The sequence below is a fragment of the Rhea pennata genome, chromosome 11, assembly GCF_028389875.1.
Source record: "Rhea pennata isolate bPtePen1 chromosome 11, bPtePen1.pri, whole genome shotgun sequence".
NCBI classification, from domain to species: domain Eukaryota; kingdom Metazoa; phylum Chordata; class Aves; order Rheiformes; family Rheidae; genus Rhea; species Rhea pennata.
The window spans coordinates 21,812,043-21,832,636 of NC_084673.1; the positions used below are offsets into that span (position 1 = coordinate 21,812,043).

Consider the following 20,594-nt stretch of genomic DNA (forward strand, 5'->3'; position numbering starts at 1 on the left):
GGTCACATTTCTTGATGTTTCAAAAGCAGGGTTTTGGTGGGGTTTCGTGTCCCCAAGACGCCTGGCTGCAGCGATTCGGGGCAACGAGCATCGTTCTCCCTCGGTGTCTGCCACCCATCACCCGGAAAAATTGCAAGTACCCAGAGGCACGAGGAGGGACCATGCCGTGGCTCCCGGTTTCGCTCCAGATTTTCATTAACCCCAAGGATTCCCGTGAAAAACCCGAGTAGCGAGTTTGAGCAGAAACACGGTGACACGGGGTTTGTGCATGAACACACGGTGTGCAAGCACTGATTTGGCATTGGGGTGGACTCGGACCCCCAGACCAGCGCTCAGAGCCAGCAAGATGTTTTCCAACGTGAGCAAAAGCCGAGTCCTGCTCTGGCCCCGACCAACAGGGCCAGTTACGATGGTGCAACCAGAATTCCCCGCACAGGGCAGCACGCTGGCTCCAGTGAGCAAATGCTGCAGGAAAGCGCTGCCCCGGGAAAGGCAGCTCTGCAGCACGTCCGGGTGACGTCTCCCAGGCTGCTGGGGACACCGCTCCTACGCCCAGGCCAGAGCAGAGGAGCACCACAACCAAGTCCGCGCCAGAAAGCAGGCAAAACCGCACGAACGTATCAAAACAGAAGCCGCTCAGCCTGGAAACGGCTGCAGATAATTAACTACCAGACCGAGCCTTTGGCAACATCTGGGCATGGCTTTGTCTTATGGGTATTTCACCACCCTGCACAGCCCTCGTGAAAACACGGCACCTGAGTGGGCGATGATTTAGCGGGTGCCGCTGTGATTTCCAGCCAGGCCCAGAGGTCTCCGGTATCTCCAGATGCGCTATCAAGGGAGCCTTTGCAACACGTGGTAGTGGAGGACCACCCCAACGTGCAACATGGACCAAGCTACTCCTCAAGGGCGCGAGAAGCCAGCCCGCCTGTTGGCTGCCGCCTTGCAACACAGGGCTGGCCAAGGCAGCAAGTCGCTAATTATGCTGCTTCCTCCATCTCTCCATGTACGCCTTTGAAGCAGCACTCTGCCAGGCCAGGAGGGAGCTCTTCATTCACATCTTTCCACAAAACAGGTGACAACACCTGAACCCGACTCAGCAACAGTCCCAGGTAACTCTGGATGCTTCAGGACCTCAGCCGAGATCTCCTGGAACTAACCCAGCTGGCCATATTTGGTCGCTTACTGCTGGACTCAGCAGGTGTCTTTCAAGCACCTCAAAAAGCTCAAATGTTTGCAAAACACATCAGCTGTTCAGAGATCCAGTGTTTGGGGCCTTGGCTCCAGAGTTAGCCTGATGCACAATGAAAAGACCACTTTTCAAGGAAAGCTCCACAGCAGGCAGTTGGCATCCCAAGAAGAGACGGGCAAACCAGAAGCAAAGGGCTTTCACCTCATTTCTTCCATCTGTTCACCTGACTTCCCTGTGCCTCCTCCTTCCTGCCCACAAACAAGGGATAAGGGCTACCACTTGCTCGAGCAGCAGCTCCAGTCCCCTCATCCAAGATTGCTAACATGTAATCCAGCATCCCAAAAGGCAGGCATGCTGCCCCCCAGCGCCAGAGGGACCGTGGGGTACACCACAACCTGCTTTTTAAAAACACTCAGGTGCATCTAGAGGAGGAGACACATTGCCATGTTCAAAGACAAAAAGCAAAGCCTTGACCCCAAGATTTGAGAGAGCCTCTGGGTTTGGGCTGGGACCAAGGAACTGAGGGCATACACACATACATGCAGCAGAGTGTGGTTGGAGAACGTGTGCTGTCCAAGACCTCAAATAAGTTGAAATCAATGGTGATTTGCATTAACATGATCTGGCTGGGATCAGGGTAAGCAACGGGCAACTCAGCAACCTGTTCAAAAGAAGGAAGATGAAGTTCTGTGGTCGAGGAAGACCATCTACAGATGCGATGAGACCCTCTTTTCAGAGAAGAGCAGAGAAGATATGGATAAGAACATCAGAGCAACATTAAACTCTTGGAGATCAACCTACATCAAGGAAGATGTTTACAGAGTGCTGTGTCCAAAATGTCTGCAACGAGCAGAGACACAAATCACCTTTCTGCAGACAGCCATGAGTGAGCAAGGTTTGGGATTTAAAGGGAAGATACAGAAAGATGCTAACAAATGTGTGTGCATATAGACTCCTCAGCCTTCTCTGTTCACACCTGCTTGCATTTTCTGGACCCTTCTGGGTCAAAAAAGTATAATCAATCCCCCCAAACAAAGCCTTGCCAAAGTCAACGGTGCTTACACATGCGGTAGAGACCTGGCATGTGGAGGAGCTCTAGCGGAAGTGAAGGAGCTCCAGTGGAAGCAGCAATTCAGGTCCTGTGGGCAATAATAGCTGTATAACCGAGCACCAAGGCAAGGTCAGAGCCTCCGTCCACCCCGTGCCACAGCAAAGACCATAAAAATGCAGTTATCCACCATGCACATGCATTTTTCCAGTGGGAAAGAGCAAGCGCAAGCTGCTGCGGGGCTCTCCTAGGCACTTGGGCTTTAGGGGTACACATCCAAACGCCCCTCAGGATAACTGACTAAGCAGCACGGAGCAGGACTGGACCAACGTACTGTGGACCAAGCCGCAGGAGATGCCAAGCCACCATCCCACAACAATAAATCTGCCCCAAAACATGGAAACAGCCCACTAAAAAATTCCATTAACTTTCTTTCAACGTTTTTACTTCCCCCTCGTTCTTTTTCACCTGTGTCATTTATGGCATTCTTTTCTTTTCTTTTCTTTTTTTTTTTTAAGTGAGGCTCAGTAATTTTTATTAAATCACCTAATATTACTGCAAAAACTGAGAAAGTTTCTAAGATCACGAGACCTTTTGTGAGACCTATTGGCGAGGCAAACCAACATCCAGCTAAACACAGGCAGGAATAATTGCTCCAGGTGTAACCAGGTTGCTGTAATTAGCTCAGTGGTTTCCAGCCTTCTGCTCCTCCAGTCTCGGGGGAATTCAGAGACTATGTCTAAGAGGGCTAAATAGGATAACTATGAGAGCAAACCAGTTCTCACACTGAAGTTCCTTCCAGGCTCATCTGCAGTTTTCGCAGGAGCCTGCGAGTTGGGAGGAATTAAAACCCATGGAATAGGATGGTTGAGTGCAATTAACACTCAGGAGGCCAAGAGGAGAGAGCAGAAGGAGAGGACGGGAGCCACCAGTGCTCGGGCAACCAGAGAGAAAGAGGCAGCGCCCACAACCAGTATGCGATGAAGCGGAGGTGGAGCAAAGGAAATACTGCAACAGGCCCGAAAATCATCCCGTGGCACCCGCGATTTTCGGTGTCTAGTAGCAAAAGCTTTAGTTCCCATCTCCATCTTTTCCAGGCAGTTTTGCACAGTGCTTCCAGATTCTTGGGAGTCCATCCCGAGGTTCCCACGGAGCGGACAATGCTTCTCCACTTCCGGCGTTCACATGCCTACGTGCACGCGCTCGCCCCTGCACAGATGCACCTGCTTCTTCCTCTTTCCCTTATCAGCCAGCCTTTTCCCGTTTGCCCGCCAGATCCTCGATGGGAACGCGCTGATGCCCCGTCCGCCCAAACGACGGCCGCCCCTCGGGGAGCTCACCCAAAGCGAAAGGCAACCGAGCCGCCGGCGGAGCTGCCGGACTTTGCGACAGGCCTTTCGCTGGCGGACGGGGAGGAAACGCCACCGCTCCGCCGCGCGTTAACCACCATAAATTAAATGATTTCAGCTGGAATCACGCGTGCCTATGAGCATCCACACCGCAAGAAGGAAATGAGCTGGGGCAGCAGAAATTTGGCATTCCCGGCCCTATACCTAGTCTTTTGTCTCATCGGGGAGCAAAATCTGCTCACGTTAGCAGTTCTGCCAACCGCAGCGGACTCCACGTACAAGCACGCCTGAGCTACCATCTCAGCTGCGGGTCTCCAGCAACGCTCCTACCCAGAGTGAGACAAATCAGCTTACTTCAAGAGCAGTAATTTTGGCACTCTCGCTTTTAATTCCCCTGATCAATCCCGATACCATGGAGGAGGCGAGCGACATTCCATAAATACCAGATTTAAATGGTTACGGCAAGTTTGGACCAATTCACTATATGCCACTTTAGGCATTAATAACCTGTGCCCTCCATGCAATGTTAACTGCTGTGCTGTAGAGTTACACTGGATTTCTCACGAACCGCAGTAAGTCGATTTAGGGAGAAACGGCAAGCTGCCGTTACTGGAAGGAAAGTGTTGTCCCTTGTCCTCCAATAAAATCGCAGGGAGGAGCGGAAAGGTTAAATCAGCTATTAATTAATGCATTTTGAAATACCTCCTCTAATGAGTATTAAGGTGTAAGACAAAACCACAGAGGTGGAGAGCTGAACGTGGCATCTAAGGGAACCCTGCAGCCACATCGCCTGTAAACATATGAGTAAGTCCCTCGCACAGAGGTTGCCCCATCAGCTTCACCGTGACTACTCACATCAGTAAGAACTGAACCATCCAAGCCAAAAAACACCCATTCCAGCCAAGAGAAATACTCTCCTGGATTTAAACATACTTTGAATCAGCCCCGGTGAGTAATGACCTAATTCTTAGGCATTTCACACGAGCAAGTATCAGGCATAAGCTGTTGAAATCAGATATACACGTACAGTGAGAAACAAAACTGGACTGTGATCAGAATTTGGCCCAATGCAGTAGCCATCCAGCTCCATTTGAAGTTGTTACTTCCTCAGCAGCTCAAATAAATGAACAGAAAGAAGGATTTGCAGCAGCTTACGCTGTACAGGATCTCGCAGAACTAATGCAGACTTTGCTGCTCTGCATTTACTGACAGTTGCATCCGACTACCACGATCGCAAAGCGAATACTACGGGGGATTCGTCCTGCCGTTTTCTGCTCAGGAGAGCGACTCCTCAGCTGCCAGGAACACAACGCAAACCGATCCACTCGCGACTATTTTTTTTTTCTTGCGACGCTGCAAAAGTCCCAGTTCTGAGAACACCAAGCTCAGGCAGTGCCCACGTCGTGCCAGCCCGCCCCGAACAGCGCCGAGAGCCCCCCCGTCACCCTCTTACCTTAGCACATGGCCTCTGTGCAGCCTACGGAAAAAATCCCGGAAAGCACCAAAAAAAAAAAAATCACTCCTGTCTTGAAGTTGCAAGGTTTTAAAAAAGGGGGGGGGCGGGGAGCGCCTATTGCTGCAAGTTACTCAGAGTGGAAAATAAAGGGGGGGGAGCGGGGCCCTCTCCGCCAGGGTGCGGGGACCCCGCGCGGCCGCTCCCCGCGGGACCTGCCGCCGCGCCACGCCGCGCAAGGGCCCCCGCCGGCTCGCGGCGCCGGGAGCCGCGGGCGGCGCCGCGCCGGGGGCCGCGGCCGCGCGGCGCCGCGCAGCGCCGCGCCGAGGGCAGCGAGCGGCCGCCCGCCGCCGCGCATCCCCCGCAGCCCCGTCCCGTCGGGGCCGCCCGGCGCCTGCCGCTGCCCCGGGCGCTCCCCCGCCGACAGGACAAGGAGAAAAAAACAAAAACAAAAACAAAAACCCAAAACAAAAAACAAACCAAAAAAAAAGCCCAAAATATATTACTGAAAAGAAACGAAATCGTCCCAAGCTCGGGGGCGAGTCAGGCCCCGGAGGGAAAGTTTCCGCGGCCGGTGCAGCGGACGCGCCCCGCCGCCGCCGGCAGCGTGTGCGCCGCCGCCCTGCGCGCAGCGCGGCGCTCCGCGGAGGGGCAGGCGGGGGGCGGACTCGCTGCCAGCTTCTCCTGGCCTCTTTGGTCTTCCTCTCGTGGAGGAAGGCTGCTTCCTTGCCTGCCCCCTGCGCGGCTCCCCGCCGCCCCGGAGCTGGTGCTTGCTGCGCGCCAGGGTCTGCCTGGGAGGGAATGGGTCATTTTGGCTTGCCCGGGTGCTTCGGACTATTCATTTTTCTAACCTGGGGTCACATGGCAATAAGCCTGAAGGGCCCTTTGGCCCAACTCAAATACAAACTTGATTTCCCCTTGCCGCCCCAAATGCCCCGGGAGAAAAATAACTCCTTCACAGCACTGGCCAAACACGCAAAACGTGTAGAGGCTTTATATCGGCACCCGGCCAGGCGCACACGCGTGCAGGCGCGAGAAAGAGCTGGTGGGCAATCACGCAAATAAACAGAATTTTTGTTTTAAGAAGCAGCCCTTATAAAGGCAAAAACATTGGAGGGGAATGAAATTATTATTTAGGCAAGGTTTAGCGGGTTTAATTGCTGCTTTTCCATTGCATATAATTGCTTGTTTGGTCATATTTTTTAAAAAGTTTTACATGAGGGGCAGGTGCGTGCGACAGGAAGAGGGTATTATTGCTGGGATGACCACAACTAAGTGAAGTGGGAGTCATCGTGTCAATCACTCCACAGAGCAACAAGTTCTCAAGAGTTTTTCCCCCTGGGTTTCTGGTTGTTTTTGCAACTCGGTGAATTCCACGTGCTTTCTCTGGCTTGGCGCACGGGCAGTGCAAAGCCCCTTCTTAAATTCTACGTTGTCAGCCTATTCCCGGAAAGCTAATCCCAAGGCCAAAAGCTTTCCAGCTTGCGGTCCTGCCGCACAACAAAACCGGCCAGGTTACGGTCCGTCCATTTTGTGCGTTGTGTCGGTGGGATTTAAACACACACTTAAGTGCCGGCTGTAAATCGGAGCCGGCGATGGTTGGTGTCCATCATTGACAGCTTGCTCCGCTGACAGCACCGGCTTTGAAAACACGGCTCACGCTGGCTAAGTCAAACAGAGCCTCTCGTCACCGAGTCCCCCTTATTTTTCCAAGCGGCCCTTCCTCAGGGCTGGCCGGAGATGGGGGTTTTCCCTGGCAGCCTGCACGTGCCAGCTGCAGATCGCAGCTGTTGAATTGTCCCTCCTCCCGCGGGAGGCTCCCGCTGCCCCAAAGCCACCCACGTCATGCTCACCCTGGCCAAGGAGGAGCAGCGGGCTCCCCACACCGCTCGGCTGCGTTTGCTTACCTGGTCTCTCTGCGTACAGGTGCAATGGTGGCGCACGCGGGTGGCCAGCACATTGGGACACGCTCTGGGGCTTTCATGCCGGCTAGGAGCTGCTCTGTGCAAAAAGAGCAGGATCTTGGGATGTGTTTGCATGAACGTGCAAAGCGTTAAGGGTTGGTCTGTAAAGCTGCAGAAAGGTGGCTTTTGCAAAGCTTCACCTGGGCCCTGAATTTGTGACTGGTCCAAAACACCCCATGCACTTACCTGCTATATTTCAAATACTCCAAACTCCTTAGCTGCTACTGCAAAGGTGGCCATGTTGCAAGAAAACCAGGAAATCCTGAACAATTAAGTGACCCATAGAAAATAGGGGCCCAGTTCCAGTTCCACTGACAATAACAGGACTTTTTGTATAGACTGCATTGAGAACCGGATCCGGGCCACCCACTCATCAGCAGCTGATCTATAGTGGTTGCTAAGATAGCCCAGTTTTCCCCATTTTCAGGATGAGGTACAGCACTGGACTTTCCTGATCTACTGAATTTTGATACAGGATTTTGATATTTGATTCCCAAGGGTGCATTCCTCCAGCCCTAAGAAGTGAAGGTCCTCATCAGGTTGGCAGCATGCCCACAAAAGAGGAAACCCGTAGGCACGTAGACATACCAGCTGCTTCACCACCAGCTTCTCCAGAGAAATGCTCAGCTTCAGAGTCTCAGCATCTTTCTGCTCCACTTAGGAGGTGACAAGGCCAAGCCACCACATCCTCCAGCTCCAAAGCCATCATCATGCATGGCTACAGTGTGTCTGGAAACCACTTTGTTGAAGACCCTCCTAAAAACCTCAAATGTAACACAGGAAGGTGGTTACTGCTCACTCCCACATTGGACCTGCCCTCCTTTTCCTTGCTGCATGTCCCAGTAGCATCCGTTCACTTGATAAGACACAGGATGAGCCTAGCAGCAACCTCTTCCAGTTCAGAACCAGCAGGATGAGGCCTTCACAGGTCTCCTTCCAATGTTACCTCAGGCCCACAAGCAGATTAACAAACCTGAAAGACAACAAGGACTGATTAGGGCAAATTCAGGTCCAAAAACTTTGAGCTGAGGCCTTGATATATTTTGAGGGGTCTAGCAGAGTGGGCTGCTTGGGACAGCTCAGTTGGCACTGTTGGCAAATCCATGGCCTCCCCAGTGTCTGCAGGTGGAGCAAGGCCATTCAGCCAACCTCTAGCACCAGCCAAAACCTTCCCCACCTCCCAGCTGCCGCAGAGCTGAGCCTGTGGTTGACCACAACCAGCTGCTGCTTTTCAAACATGATTACCCCCAACTAAAGGAGGTGCCAAGTGCTGCTGCAAGAGGTGTTAGTTAAAGCTCGTTAGCCACATCTTTTCCATATACCCTCGTTTTCCCTGCTCCTAGACCTGTCCTATATGGCCAGCCTTGACTTCTAGCCAGGCAGGTTTAAGAGCTTCTTGGGGTCTCAGCTTCCTCCCACCAGCCCTTGCTCCTCCTATAGACTTGTCTTTTCTAATTCTTCTGGAAGATGCAATTACTCTGAGGCCATCTAAACACAACTCCTTTGAAATCCCCGAAGTGAGAAAAGATGTAAAATGTCTTGATGGGTGATTATCTCCTTCCTTCATTTTCCAAATAATTTCAGATGAGATGGGACCTATCATCCTTCCACTAGAGCTGGTCATGGAATTAGACTGTAAACTCCCAAAGGCAGAGACCAGATTTCAGGTTAGCCTGGATAGTGTCTTGCGCTGCCCCAGGACAGCGAGCCCTAGACGCTGCCAAAATAAAAATGACAGACACTCTGTGTCACCCCCTCCCGAGCCCCCTCGCTGTGGCACGCAGTCTGTCTGGCCATCATCCGCCCCGTGTGCCCCCACTGTCTTCTCCTCTGCTCTGCTTTCACAATCTGCTGCAGTGCAGCCAAATACACCCGCTCGCGCGTTTGCGAGGAGGAACATCAAACCCCGCGCTCGGGATTTGCATCCGAACATGGAGCCTACGGAGGCAATTAAAAACACACAATTGCTTTTCCCACCCTTTGGTATTCCGCTGCTTCCCTCCCGCTTCCAGGTTCAAGTCGAGACCTGGCGCGGAGGCAGACAAACCCTACGGAGAAGCCAGGGGCAGAGTTCAGCTCTCGCGATCCCGGTTTGTGGCCTTGAAGCAGACGGGCGCTGGCTTGGTCCGACACGACGTTTTACAGCCCACGATCAGTGCCCCGAAGGGCTGTGACTCTGGGCCACTCCTGGGGACACGCACAACTCAGGGGGTGCTGAATGAAGGATGGTGAGATGGAGGATTTTTTTTTAATAAATATGCATTCATGGCTCAGCCAAACCCAAAATATGGTGCAGTAAGGGATAGTGATCCCTGTGCCCCACCATGGAAGTGGCCACCATCCCGCTGGAGCTAGCTAAGGCTCGGGGAATGCTTTGTTTTCCCTTCAGGTTCCCACTGAACCTCCAAGATAACGCAGCCCACGTAATACAGGAGAGCAGAGGGACTTCTGATGGCTGGAGGATGGGGAAGAGAAGTGTTGGGCTCTTGAGCAGATCCCCAGGCCACACTCGGTGACACCTGGTTCATGCTATAACGACAGGTCCTTTTTCCTCGCTTGCCTGTGTTAGGGAAAGGCGGAGAACGTGTTCTGTTGGTTCGCTGGGGATGTCTGTCCTTGCGCTGGGCCTTGGTTACTCCTTGTCCCCGTTCCTGCTCCAGGCGTCAGCGCTTTACGCCCTGGCCGTGCCCTCCGGCAAGTTCAGCTCCGAGGAGTTTTCACTGCTTTCCTGATCTGGCGTGCTGGAAACCCCATTTCTAAGCCCAAACTAGAAGCACCCCCAGCAGGTTTTTTAATTTTTTTCGGTGGTGGAGAAGGGGGATTTGTTCACGCCGGTGGCTCCTGTGTTTGCAAACCAGATGCTGCTCTAAACCCAGGTGCCCAGAGGAGCAGAAGGAAAGGAGACGAAGGCAGCTTGGCCGCCCAGCCCCCAAGGAGGCACCGCGGCAACACGCGCACAAGCAAACTCAGCTTGCAAAACAGAGAGGGGAAAAAAACCACCCAAAATCATGATAATTCCGACTCTTTATTAATAGCACAGGCACAATCATTTGCATATTTTTTGAAGCATACGCTTTCTTTAAACTCGATGGGTGGCCTTTTGAGCAAGCAGGGGCGGGGGGAAGGTAGCGACGTCCCCTGCAGGAATAACCCCCCCGCTGGGCCTGGGGCTTCTCACCAGGGGCTGTGCACAATTTGCACTTAAGCAGGGAAAAACATCTGAGTGCAGATGAGGGAGAATTGGTGGTGGGGGGGGGAGCCCTCTGGGACCTGCAGAGCCTTGGCAAAATACCTTCTAGCCTTGAAGGCCAGAAGAAGTCATTATGCAACTTGGTTGACCCCAAGTTGCTGAACTAAGCTGACGCTTTCTTAATAAAATTAAGAAAAAATAAATAAGTAAACGGAAGAGCAGCCCCGTACTTTGTGGCTGCTGGGAGTTTCCCCACTCCGCAGCTCCCCGCCGCCGGCACTCGCGGCCGCGTGCTTTTAAGCGTGGGAGGTTGCTCGGCCCAGACTTGCTCGCCCCAGCGCTGAGCTAGCGCCAGCTCTGCCGCGGCTCACACGTCCCGCCCGGCCCCGATAAACCGGATGGGTTTAATAAATGTATTTCGTCCTCGCAATTCAGAGTCGCAAGTAGGGAGGAGGAAAGAGCAGGATGGAGTGATGCAGAAATAAATAAGGAAATAAAGGATATAAATACATTATTTAACCATGTGTTTTGCTATTTATGCACATTTGTCCAGTCACACGCACTTCCGTAAATACACCCTTACATGTTGTACCTCCCACCTGCCTCCTCCGGCTGCATTTCCAGCCAGTTCAAAGCCTGACAGTTCGTCGTGGAGCATTTAATATCCGAGTTTCAGTCCTTTCTTGCTCTGGCCTTGCTCCGTTGTTCATGCACCCGTGCGTTATCGCCGGAGCCAGTGTTTGCCTGCATCACAGCTTGAGACACCTCAGCCTCCTCCTCCTGCAGTCAACGTGAGGCCATTGCATTCAAAAAAAAAAAAAAAAAAAAAAAAAAAAAAAAAGGAAATCACGGAACCACACCTCTGGGAAGATCCACACGTAAAAAGGTATAGGCCACAGGTAGTGACATCAGTCCTGCTTCAAATGAGCGTCGATTCTGGGGCCAGGAGATGATGGCTTGATTGCCAGGCTCAGTTGGTTACCTGCGTCACTGGTGGGTTTTTAGCAAAAGCTCCTGGCCAAACGCATTTCCTACAGTCCAAAGGTCCCTCCACCTCCTGCTCAGCTGCCAAATCTCCCATTTCCTCTGGGCAGAGTGGCTGCCAAATGGGAGACACCAATACCAGCAGAGGAGCTTTCACTCCTTCCTGCAGCCTGCTGGATGCCGCCTGCAGTGGCCGCTCTGGACTCGGATTCTCACACGGCTGAAGTGCTGAAGTCACTTTATCCCAGGTGCAAAGCCAATCATTTGTCCCCCAGAAATGCTGTTCGTGGTCCAGTTTGCCTTCATTACTTGTTGTCTTGCTCACCACAGCTATCCTGTTTCAAGAAGACAAGGGGGAAGTCTCTAAGGTGCTGGAAAACTGTAGGATTTTTTTTGTTTGTTTGTTTTTAAATGGAAAAAGTTTTGGTCCTCTGGGCCCAGGCCACAGTTGCCCAATGCCCCCAAAAGGCAAACTCCTGGTGGTGTGTGATGGCCCTCCCTGGCCATCACCAGCAGATGACAACTTCAAATGCTGCTTTGAATCCAACGGATGGGATGCCCAGAGTGACAGCTTTTGAAACCTCCCAGCTCCTACCGCCCTTCTTTTCCCCCCGAAATCCCTCTCTTCTGCATGAATCATTTGCCAGAGATAGACCTCTCAGTGACTGAGCCCGAGGTTTGTGGATGTATTGGATCCTCTCCTGTTTTGAGGAGGTTAGGACCTCATTGCTGTCCTCCTTTCCTCCTGGGCACAGCGCTCCTGTTGACCTCATCTGCTCAAAGCTCCAAAAGTGGGGAGCTGGAGATGCTGTCCCTGCACTGCGGTGACCAAAATACGCCTGCTTAAATCAGCTCCATTATAGAGTTCAAGATGAGAAAGAAGGTCCTAAAGAAGGACAGGCACAGTTAAAGAGTAAAACCCTGTGTCCACATGACTTGTCCATCCCCATCGTAAACCCAGTGGAGCTGCAGGCTTTTCCTTTCTTGCTAAAGCTTCTTTATTTACCGCTCATGGCCAAAAGATGATCCTCAAGCAGAAGATCAGCAGGTTGCTTCAGCATCAATAAGCCCCTGACCTCACATTGCTTTGGGCTGCTGCAGGGAGCTTTGCTAACGTAAGTGGCGGCAACGAAACAGCACAACGTCATGGTGAGGGACTCTCCAACAGCAAAGGGTAACGCCTGGAAAAGCCATCTCACGCACTCTTCTTAAAGAAGCAACAAAAGAAAACTGCACTGCCCCTTCTCCTGGGTTTGGTTTAATCCCAGGCTTCACTTTTTTTCTAGTTTCACACAAAGTGGTACTTTACTATCAGAAACAAATGATCCGTTCAAAAGGGCATACAAGCCCACGGAAGATAACAGCACACCCTCAGCACACCAGCATTGTATACGCATGTAATTTAGCTTCCTAAGGTTGCAAAAAAAACATAGGGGAAAAAAGAATGTTGTGAGTGAGTATGGTGAGGAGGGAGGAGATCAGATCAAACACCCTGATCAAAGCTAACATAGCCTCGTATGCTGCTATTCAACAGCAACAAGCTAGAGCAGAAAAGAAAAGCGCTTAGACACACTGGAAACACACGCAGGCATTGACATGCGAGAATTCCCATCTTCCCTTGGTAACACGCTCCTCGTACTTGAAAGCACAGCATCTTCCTAATGCCAAGATCACGAGACCTCTGCATGAACATGCAGGCAGCATTTACCCGAGGAAGAATGAAGGGTGTAACAGCCGGGAGGGAGTGGAAACACATCTCCAAAGGGTTGCAGGAGAAGGTAATTATTACAAAGCCCTCATTGTGCTGCATGGGGTATTCTGAGCAAAAATGGGGTGGAACCGAGTACAGGAAAGTTGAGGCTCAACATAATGGAGAACGAGTCCATGGCACAGAGCCGAACATCAGCCTTCAAAGGGAAAAAGGCAAATCCTTGCTTCATGTATCACTTGAAAGAAGATTAACCAACGTGCAAGCCAAAGATGAGGTACGAACCACAGCTCATCAAGCTGGAGCCTGCCATAGCTGCGTGAGAGGGGACAGTAGTCAGCCGAAGTGAAGGTGAGGCCGTCTACCACTGCAGCAGAAGCTTTAAAGGAGAAACCTTTCCTTCAGCTCTCGTTGAAGGAGCCCCGCTGCTGCTCCACAGCCTCTCTCGCCCTCTGCCCCCCACCCACTCTGGCTGCACCCGGCCTGTAACCTGAATGCTAAGTAATGCTCTGGATCCCGTCCCGTGCATTTCCGAAGCTCAGGGAATACAAGGGAGTCTTCATCAGCCTGCTCTTGGAGCGGGAACAAACATAACCAGTCCTGTGTGGTTTTATAAAGGATTGGTTTATTTATACGTTGGCGGGTCCTTGGCATCCTGCCCTTTTGACATCCCTTCTCCAAACGTGGCAGCTCAGGCCCTGCCCCAGGGCACCCTTCCAGTTACGCAGTTACTGCAGCGGCCAGCGCTGGTTATCTCTTTCTCCCATCAGGTCCCTGAACCCTCCTGCTTCCTCCAGCTGCGAGGTGCCCTATTTGCTGACCAGTGCTTTTCCTTAGAGGACCCTGTTCAGATGAGAGAGAGCATGCTGCCTGCTCACCGCGATTTCGTGCTGAACGACACGGGCTGCCTCCAGACCCTGCTTCAGTCACGATGCACCCACAGTGGACCAGGTGATTCCCCCAGGACAGCCAGACCCCTTGGTGACAAGGCCCACGCCAGGGTACAGCAAGAGCTGGCAGCTCCCTGGAGGAGCAGGGCTTGGGGGTGGTAATGTGGTCAGCAGGGCAGGGACCTCACCAGCCAGGGCCCCCTCCCACAGTACCTGAGCAAGGCAAACAGTGCAGGGATGGTAGCCAGCTTCAACCAAGAGTCCAGACCATCAGGCAAGTTCATGGTGATGAGGCAGGTCAAGCCAGGAGATCTGGATCAACAGGGTCCATGATCAGGTGCAGCTGTAGCTGGAGAAGAGACAGACACTCCATCATAACTCAGGCCCAGCCAAAGGCCCCAGGCTGAGCTAAAATGGACTCCAGGCCCCGTGGGTTGGGATTGTGAGTGGAGGCCCCAGGTGATGCTGGTCAGGGCCATTAAGGACAATTAGTGCCCTCAGGGCCATGATAGTCTGTCTCCAAAGAGGTCCTGCTGAAAAAGATATGACATAGTCAAAATGGATGAGTAAACACAGTGCGAGTCAAGGCTCAGGGAGATCCTGACCACTGCTGGGGCTATGCCCAGGGCTTACAGCAGCCTCTGCGGGGATGATACAAATGGAGCACGAGGCCTCGCTGCCTTTGCTTTGGTCTGTCTGGTTGAATCCATGCACAGACTCCCGGGAGCAGCAAGCAAAACCCAGAGACAGTGAGAAACAAAAGCACAGAACCCAGGAGTCCAAACGTGCCCAGTCCTGCAGGAGTGCAAACCTACCACTCCATCCTCCCCGCCAGTCCCCTGAGCCCTCAGCTCTTGCAGGCTGGCAAAGCTGACTTGCTGGAATGGGAGGGTTTCAGTCATTATTCGGCAGGGCTCCATTCACTGCAACAAACAGGAAAACGCAAGACGAAAAGATCATAAAAATCATAAACAACATCTCTGAGGGCTGGCCTGTGTCAGATAGGCTCTGCTGCTTTCCTTCCACCTCAAGTGATTTTACCACACTGAGTGTGCGGTGAAATCCCTCTTTTTATCTCACAGCGTTTGTTTCCTCGAGTCCTGTGTTTCAAAGTCAGCCTTAATCACTTTTTAATCATATTTGATGCTTCCTTGCCTTTGGCACTCCTTAATCTCGAAGATGCTTCCCATGGAACAGCCATGCCTTTCATCCCTCCCAGGAGGGCTCCATCACGTAGGCTGAAGGTCTTAATTAAATGAGCACGTCCTTGATGTTACTGCATTCTCTGGCCTTGCAAAGCAAAGGTAGAAGTTCATTGCTGCCTCCGGCTCTGTAACCATTGCTCAAAAGCCAAAGCAGCCAGTAGGGGAGTCTTCACTGGAGCAAAATGCAGCTTGGCTTCTCTTACCCAACTGACATTCTCCTACGGTTGTTCTAGTCAAGTTTCTAGCCCATGTCTAGACTAGTTTCTAGTCTAGTTTCTTCAAGAACTCCACACTTATTAAGTGGGCTTCTCCTCAGAGAGAGAGCACAGAGACACCAAATTCCTTTTAAATAATGGATAAGCTTTGTGTCTGCTAATGTAAGACAGCATAAACCTGACTGAGCCAACATGAAGTGTGATTTGACTTCACTTGCAGGAGAAATAGGCACTAAATTAGTCATTTTAGCAGTAAGATTTTTTTCTTTAAGGAAGCTTCTGCTTAGAATTAGCCAAGGGCAATGCATGGACATCCAATCATTATTAATTATTTTTCATTCATGAAAGCTGCCTTTAGCTAATAAAAACATAACTGCTATTTCTTGTGTGTAATCAAGTAGATGTGTCACAACACAGTGTGTTGGCTTCTGCTCTGACCCGTTGTCACGTCTCTGCAGAGAGCCAGGCAACCTTCTACTGCTGTAATACCACGACAACCCACTGGCAAATGGTGACAACAGGCTCTTTGTGATTCTGCTCTTGCAAACATATTTGTGGTCATTTAGCTACCTGTGATCTTAAGGCAGGAGATAGAACTGAAGCTTGGTCAGCAATGAAGGCTGGGTGGCAGCCAGAGCTGTGGTCAAAAACATCCATCCTAGTTCCTTGACACTTCTGCATTTGTGGGCCGTGGCTCTGTGGAAAAGATGATGCATCATCAAAAGATGATTCTACATACAATTGTCCTGGTTGATTTTACAGAGAATCTAACCCAGACCCAAAGCAGTAAAGTGAATTTACTTGTACTGATCTAAATTTGCTCCTTCTCCTCAATCCTTTTTCTTTCATCTTTCAGGTTATTCATGTGTTCATAGAAATTGCTGGATTAGGCCACTTGACCACAAGTGGTCCACAGTCCATCTCCAGCAGTGACACTTACAAGCTGCTTTTAAAATCATTTTCAAGGAAAATGGGAACGTCCTGTTGGTGTTGCACATTTCCCCCAGAGTACATCCTATAAATCCCGCAATCCACAAATTTTGTGGACAATGCCACCCTGCAGACAGAATTCCAGTGAGAATCTGGTTACAGTTGTAAGAATATAAAAAGCAGCATCCAACCTGCAAGCAGCAAACAAAAAGAGGGCATAAAAGCTAGAGGCAGCACATCAGCGTTTCATGGATCTGGCGAGGTAATGAAAGCAACCACGCTTGGGCCTGTTGGTTTGCTTGTGGGCCAGCTTGACACGCTTTGGGGAGAAACCAAGGATAGCTTAGAGATTTCTTGCTTATTTGGTTGCTCCCCAGAAGGAGAAAATGAGCTTCCATTCCTTTGACTTTTTGTAAAAAACAACTTTACTTCTTATTCCTCAACAATCTCAAAAGGGCCTAAAAGCCAATGGAAATGGCATCTAAGACCATCTTTTGCATTCTGAAAATCTTCCCCTGTGCTTTTGGGGTGCAGCTGGCAAAAACATACTCTGTAAGAATTCATGTTTACATGTGCTCCCAACACGATCTGATTAGATGCTAACACTGGAGGAACAGGAGCTCTTCGTGACATGTCCTGGAGGTATCTGTGATTTCACACTGGACTTCCTTCAGCATCTGTGGACAACCTTACACTTAGTGAAAAAGTGTTTATTATCTCCTTAGTATACTAAATACCAGGAACCAAATTAAACTCAATAGCGATGGACTACGTAGAAGTTCCCCATGTATGGAGCTTCTTCCTACTCACAGTGTTAAAATGCCTTAGCCACCCACAGAAGGACACAGACACTTCTGAGGCAAGACTCAACAGGTGCTATGACATTAGAGACACTGAACAGAGCAGGTGTAGATGAGACAGGGGCCTTCTGAGCTGGCTGAATGCAAGAAAACAGCAAGATGAGTGAGAGAACTCCTCCCAGTTGCATCAGCTGGAGAAGATCTCTGCCTGAAGGCACCAGCAAAGATGTGCCAGCCAAAGACCCTTTCCTGCTATCACTCTGAGCAGCTCAGGACTAACTGCATTATACATCTCCTTGATGTATGGCTGCCCTTGAATCCTGTTCCTGTCTTAGCTGGTATTTGTGGTGGCAGTTCATTTCTGCTGAAGGACAGGAATCAAGTGACTGCCATTAAGGCCATGAGTGACTACTTGCTCTTGACAGTTTCCAGATAGCAGATTAGCAGAACAGTAATGGATAATAAGGAGCCCCCACTTATAAAACCCCTTAAGAGGTAGGATTAATGTAAGAGTGAAGAGAAAGCTTGATGAGGCAGGGTGGTAAGGAGCAGGAGACAGAGGCATCCGTTTAGGAGGCAGAGCTTTGTCTTGCCTGCCAGATCCACAAAACCAGAGGGGGAATCAGGAGAAGCTCAGTTACCCTCAGCTGTCCTGGGTTTAACAGACCCCTTTGGCTCCAGAATCACTTCTTTTGTCCTCTTCTGGTTCCCTCTGCTTTTGCACTCCAGGGCTGGCTCACGGACATGGCCGGAGCCTGGGCTGTGCTCAGTGGCTCTCCCTCCCTTACAGATAAGGAAGTGGGCAAAGCGGGGAGATATTTCTCCTCTGTATCCAATCCAAGTCCTCTATCCAGGTGATGGGGCGCCATCAGAAAGGATGAAGAGATACCTGTCAGCCAGGACAAAGCACAGCCAGTTAATACAGAGGCATGGGGGACACCCAGCGATGAGCTGCGGCTGAGGAACGGTTGCAGTGGAAGGCAGCTGGCAGCTAACGTTTCACAGCTCCCTCCGTGCCTCCCGGGTGCCACGGACTTGCAGCAGTACATCCTGCCTTCTGGAACTCCTGTCTCGCAGGGAGAGGCTCGGCATCCCATCCCCGACTGTTTCCAAAGGCTTTTTTTTTTTTCTTTTTGGCAATCTAAAAACAAGAGCGGGAGGAAATACATAAAAAGCTGGTGCCTAGGAGACTGCAACCTCTGTCCTCTTTCCGTTCTGCCTGTCAGCAGTGTCTACTGCTCCCCTGGGCTCCCTCAGAGCAGCCTCTGATTTACCTGATGGCTTGGTCTCCTGCTCTCCTGCTTTCCCGGAGGCCGCCTGGCCCTCTCCTCTCGCACCAGTGGGCAGTCACTGGCTTCGCTGCACCCCATGGCCTTGCCCCCAGCAGTCAGCTCCCGCAGAGCCCCACTGAGATCTCCTGCAGGATAGCAAGGTGCAATCAAGGAAATCGAATATCAGTTGTTATTATACAACGTAGCGTGAAAGCTCAAGTGGCCCTGCCAGTGCCAGACACTGAAATGCAAACAGCTTTATCAAGACACGCTGAAGCAGTATAAATTCCTTGGCAGAAAGGTGAGGCCAGCAGACCGTGCAGGGGTAACTGCTGGGGCCATATGTTTCCCATAGCGGAGAACTTTGTCCCTCTGGAGGCAGAAGTGGAGCAGAGGGCATGCAAAATATTCCCAGCAAACTCCAGCCTGTGGAAAAGCAAGGTCCCGCATCCCCAGGAGAATGCATTAAACCTATCCCGTTTCACAAAACCAGAACAAACTTCTGAAGGGTTCTGCTCGAACAGCAGCAACCCCTGCCTTGGTGAAGGTTGTTTTGGTTTTGCTCCACTTAGAGCTGGTGGGACTGGTAGGAGTTAACTGGAACTTAGCGTGAGTCTGGGTGAGGGAGCTGAGGTTAGCAAGGCTGTAGCAAGTCACCCAGCAGCATGTGTCTTGGAGAGGACTTGAACTCATCAGCTGCTTGGCCAAAAATGCCTCCTAGGAAAGAGAAAGGGTGCAGGAAGGGGAAATACTAGCCATTTGACACCAGCAGGTCACAGCTAGCAAAATGAGTTATTATTTGACCTGGATTTAGAATCCGACACAATGCTTGAGATGTCTCCTTATGGTCTTCAGCAAGCTTTATTCATATTTACCTTGTGAAAGACCACCTGAGAGAGAGAGCAGGGGTGAAGTGACCTGCCGGTACCCGAACAAGAGGAAGGGACCAAAGGGAGCCTGCCTCTCACCTCCCAGGTCCTTGGGCTTGTTGGCAGGCTCTGACAACCAAGCAGAAGTTCTCTGCCTTTGAACCTTCCTAAAACTCAAAGTAAATGGACACAAGTTCATTGTGTCTCTGCACATACCGGAAAAATGTCTCAAAGAGTGATGCTGACTGTGCCCTTCTTGCTGACTGCTGGTGTGCAGAGAACTTGTAAAAGTGGGACAAACTTTCAGGCTTTCCCAACTCCTCTCAAAGCAAATGAATTAAAGCCTTCCCCATCGGTGGCTGAAGCACAGGCTGCCAGGCCTGCAGCTTTGGAGAGCAGGGCAGAGCTGGTCCCTGATGCCCTCTGGTGCCTAAGCACAACATGGCATGGAGGTAGCCAGTTGATGGGACCAAACAAAACTATACTAAACTTTTGAGTAGCTCCTCTTGCAGATGTGACACTAGCTCCTCTCCAGCAGCACCACCATTTCAAAATGGGACAATGGATGGCCACGAAAGGCAGTGGTCAAATACCATCAGCAGCAAAACTGCCTCAATTTCAAAGTAAAGTCGGACCAGAACAAAGTTGTCTGCATATTGTGTCACGAAGACCCTCATGGCACTGCCGTGTCATGACTGGGCCTCATGTCATGAGGGCATCTTATGTGATGCACCCTCAGCTGCAGTAGGAAGCTAAGGAAGGAGCTTTTTGCTCTACTACATTCACTTTTTCTCCAGATTTCGCATCTGAGAGACCTTGCTCTGCAAAATGGAGCTGTTTTTGACTGCTGTGTCCATATAGCAAGGAGGGACAGGTCTTTTGCCCAGCCTCGCCAAAGCCATCTGCCAACCTTCTGTGCTACTCTGAGGGGCTGCAGATGGGTTGGGAACATTTGTCCCACCCATTCAGAGGGTGTGGAGATCCTGGAGCTGGTGGTCCACGTGTGGCCACACCAGACTTGCCTTCTGCTTCAGACAGAGCTGGTTTATGGGGGCAAAGAGGCTCTGGGAAGCATGAAAACCCAACGCGATCCCTTCTCCCCTTCAGAGCCCCTCTTTTGAGCGAGACCTAGGGGGCAAAGCCGCTCCAGGAGACCTTTCTTCTTCGTGTGGCTTTTAACAGGGACACTGAAAATTATGGTCAGCGTGGCTTTGAAGTGATAAAGCCTTTCTACTGTCGGCGTGCAGCAGGGGAGCGGTCCTGCGCTTTCATCCCCCAGGCACAGCGCGCAGACACCCCGTTGTTCCCCGCGCCCGGCGCAGACCGCCGCAGAGGCGCTGCCGTCCCCCGGGAACGGTGCTCGCCTGCTTTTGATCTAAAATAAAAGTCTTTGTGAGCAAAATTGTCTGCTCTTTTGTCTGCAGGGGTGGGAGAGAGAGAAAAAGAATTACACACACACACACACACACACACACACACACACACACACACACACACACATATATATGTAAAATAATAACAAAACA

At 51.3% G+C, this 20,594-nt stretch overlaps 1 protein-coding gene and 1 long non-coding RNA gene across 5 annotated transcripts in view; both read right to left on the minus strand.

The window, feature by feature from the left end:
• ARHGEF9 (Cdc42 guanine nucleotide exchange factor 9) overlaps positions 1 to 5,122 on the minus strand; it is a 200,487-nt gene extending 195,365 nt beyond the window's left edge. For all 4 annotated transcript variants that reach the window (XM_062584967.1, XM_062584964.1, XM_062584965.1 and 1 more), the window contains exon 1: positions 5,043 to 5,122. The gene's annotated coding sequence lies outside the window, so the exon portion shown is untranslated. The remainder of the gene's footprint in view (positions 1 to 5,042) is intronic.
• Positions 5,123 to 10,470: 5,348 nt separating this feature from the next.
• LOC134145357 (uncharacterized) lies at positions 10,471 to 17,823 on the minus strand. The gene is made up of 5 exons (XR_009959589.1): positions 17,570 to 17,823; positions 15,769 to 15,894; positions 14,594 to 14,701; positions 13,992 to 14,127; positions 10,471 to 11,515 (listed from the first exon to the last, which is right to left on the minus strand). It is a non-coding gene; the product is annotated as an uncharacterized LOC134145357 (long non-coding RNA).
• Positions 17,824 to 20,594: the final 2,771 nt, after the last annotated feature.